The following is a 3,415-nucleotide window of genomic DNA, read 5'->3' as shown; positions in this document are numbered from 1 at the left end:
CTAAAAAAAAAAAAAAAAAAAAAAAAAGGGAAATTGTGACGGTTTTAATTTTAAGGAGTAGTTGTTTTGGGATTGTTCAGGTACACTGCCTCTTTTCTTCAGACACTGGGGCTCTTTTGTGGTCATTGAGTATTATTGTTTTTTCAAGTCTTCAAGCATATCCTGCTTTGTGATTTTGGCCCATGCATTAGGGATTTTACCTTTACTTCAATTTTTTTCTGATATTTTTCTTCTAGGTTCGATCTGAAGTGAGAGACAAACCATTTCCAGTACAGCTGGATGGAGGTATCTGGGGTGATGCTCCACGTGGCATAATCCCCTCCTGCTTGTCAATAGTTCTTAAATGGGAAATTCCTGCCATCCTGCAAAACCAACAATCACTTGCAACCAAACTAGTACAGCAATCAATGACAAAATCATCTGTTTCATACCATTCCTCCCCATTGACAGCCTGAGGACGGTGGAAGGGTACACTATGGTCTCCTTCGTGTGTAGGAATTGTGTTTGTACAAATTGCACCACAGCAGAGACACTGCTTCCAGCAGCCACAGAGATGTTCAGAGAGCATTTTCTCAATTTTAGAAAGCATTGCTTCTATAGGCATACTTGAATAATTCTGTTCTATTTTCTTCATTGTGAGATCCAAAGCTGCACTCATGGTTTCTTTAAGAAACTCAGTATGTTTTATCTCCTGGTGTTCAATGCTTATCAAGTCTTTTCGTGGAAAGATCAAGTTGCACCCCAGGCAATCACAGAATAAATCCAACCACCCAGAAGCAGTGCTGCTTTTATCTTTAGCTACTGATGTGGATTCATGGATGGCACAGAGGATGGTATTCTTGATATCAATTGAGCTTTTTTCAAAAGAAGTCTTCATTTTTTCACCTCCATTGTCTGAACAATATCTTTTAATATGATCTTTGATGTAACTCCTAAAAAACGATTCTGAATTATGAAGGTATTCCCAGTAATTATCAAAGTTTTCTTCTTCTGCCAGAGAGATGCGAATGTGTTTCTCCAGGTTAGTCCTGTTTCCATTGAATGCAGGGCAGGTAGCGCTCATGTCCCCCACAATTTTAATGGTCATTTCCTCCCATATGGTAGTGGAGACTGCAGGAGTGAGCTTATACCACAGAACATCAACAAATAGTTTGATGGAGGTTGCTCCTTGACAGATCTTAAAACTCGTGAAGAAGTCATCTTTCTTACTTTCAAGATAGTTCACGGGATCATTTGCTCTCTTGAATGCCCTGTGTATTTCCTTAAAATTCTCTGTTGCTCTTTGAAATAAACACACACATAAGTCAATGATAAATGTATTTGTAAATGTGTATCTTTTCTGAGTAGATGCAGATTTCACTTCCTCTTCTATTGTCTTTAGAATCTCATGGAAATAACTTGGGTTGTAACCACACTGTTGCTTCCACATGTTGTTAATAATTTTATTAAATCTCGAAACAATGTGGTCAGTAGTCATATTAATGAACTCTTTCTCAAAGACTGTTAATGTCGTTGGGATACGATTATATTTCTTATTCACTTTGATAAGTTTATCATAATTGATTTAAAATTTCTCTGCAGAATTTCTCGTCAGTAAGCCCACGTCATTCGTCTTGTTTTTGAAATACTCCCAAAGGATGTTTTCAGAATCCAAATCAATGTCAGACTCTGTGACTTGCGGAGAGTTGTGGATACATCACAGACCCAGTTTTTCCAAAGTTGATTGAATTTCTCATGTAACTCTTCCTCACTCAATTCTTTACCCTTTACAGTTAAAGCGAACTTTCGGCTCCTTTCCAATACTTCTTTTTCAAAATCTGTGTTTATCTTGTTCAGTCTTTCTTGACTTTTGTTTTTAAAACGAATGAGTTCATTGGCTTGTCTTTTGCTATCTGAAATAAGTTTTTTTTTTAAGGGCTATTAGCTTATTTTCAAAATTTCTTTCCAAATGTCTGACTGTAGCTGTGAATTCCTCCATTAATTCTGCCTCATTCCTATCCTTGATACCCATTCTCATTCTTTGGCCAGAATTACTGGTCATGGTTGCTTCTTTGTCATCGAGCAATCAGATCAATGGCCTCGATGCCTGCCACAAGTTATGGACAATTTTTCAGTTTCCTTCATTGTCGTCAGTGGCTGACATGAGGACCACAATGACAGTAGACACCTCCTTCAGGAAGTTGAGCTGCTGCTCATGTTCCTTTGCATCTCCATGAAGATTGGTGAAGGTCACATCATTGTCAAATCTGTCCTCATCTTCCCCTCCTGGACAGAACCAGTAGATTTCTACCACATCCCCCATCAAGAGGCAATCTTCCCTGCTTCCTCTGCAGTGTCAGTGAAAAAACACATCATGTTTCCGTTTACTGAGAAGACAGTTCATAATCTGAGATTTGGAAGCAGAGAGGCTATTTCCAACTCTTATGAAGGACACAATTGAGGTAGAGACACAACACATCTGCTGATTCTTATAATGGTTCTTCCCTTTTGGTGATTTCCTTGCTTCTCGCCAACTTCTTGTAATTTGACAGAGAGACCAGAGAGAGAATTCAATCTGAGAAGTACAGGGATTAGGCACCAAAAGGGGGAGGGAAAGCTGACAAGTGGAAAGTTTGGCCAAAATATATTGTCTGGCAAAATCATCTGCACAGTGAAAAATTGTCATCTGAATATCCATTGGGTGAATATGGGAGCTAGGCTTAGTGGATGAAGATTTAGTGGGACTATCACTGTCTTCAAAAATGTTTTCATATGGATCAAAAGCTTCATCTTCCTGATCTGAGGCATTTGGATGTACTTGGTGTTCTGTGTTTCTACCATCTTTGAAGACTAGGTATCTCAGCTCATAATTCATCATCAGTAGTTTCTGCAGGAAATAGAAGGGAAGCTCCTGTTCAGAGCTGGGCTGGGTGTTGTACACAGAAGTCTTATAGACTAGATGGAAATTAGCTTTGCTCAATTTTTTGGGGTAGTACTGTTCTAGACCTAGACCCTGGAGTAAGTCTAGGAAGGCTCCTTTTTTTTTATCATCTCCCATTTTCTATTTTCATTGTCATGTGGTTCATGAGGCTGTTTCTTTCCGTAGAAGAGACTTTGCTTGCTCACCTCTTCCATTTGCAAAGAAGAGATGGTGACTTCTTCTTCATAATCCCCATTAATTTTGGCTTTTGCTGCCATTGCTTTTGGTGTTTTAGACATGAAGTCTTTGCCCATGCCTATGTCCTGAATGGTACTACCTAGGTTTTCTTCTAGGGTTTTCATGGTTTTAGGTCTAACATTTAAGTCTCTAATCCTTCTTGAATTAATTTTCGTATAAGGAGTAAGGAAAGGATTCAGTTTCAGCTTTCTACTTATGGCTAGCCAATTTTCCCAGCACCATTTATTAAATAGGGAATCCTTTCCCCATTTCTTGTTT

At 38.7% G+C, this 3,415-nt stretch overlaps 1 pseudogene; it reads right to left on the bottom strand.

Moving 5' to 3' along the window:
• Positions 1-132: 132 nt before the first annotated feature.
• The window catches only part of LOC105533895, a 6,865-nt pseudogene continuing 3,582 nt past the window's right edge, over positions 133-3,415 (bottom strand).

The sequence above is a fragment of the Mandrillus leucophaeus genome, unplaced genomic scaffold, assembly GCF_000951045.1.
Source record: "Mandrillus leucophaeus isolate KB7577 unplaced genomic scaffold, Mleu.le_1.0 Scaffold1296, whole genome shotgun sequence".
Classification (NCBI taxonomy): Eukaryota; Metazoa; Chordata; class Mammalia; order Primates; family Cercopithecidae; genus Mandrillus; species Mandrillus leucophaeus.
The sequence above is the reverse complement of the archived record's forward strand: the minus strand, read 5'-3'. Positions and strand labels throughout refer to the sequence as shown.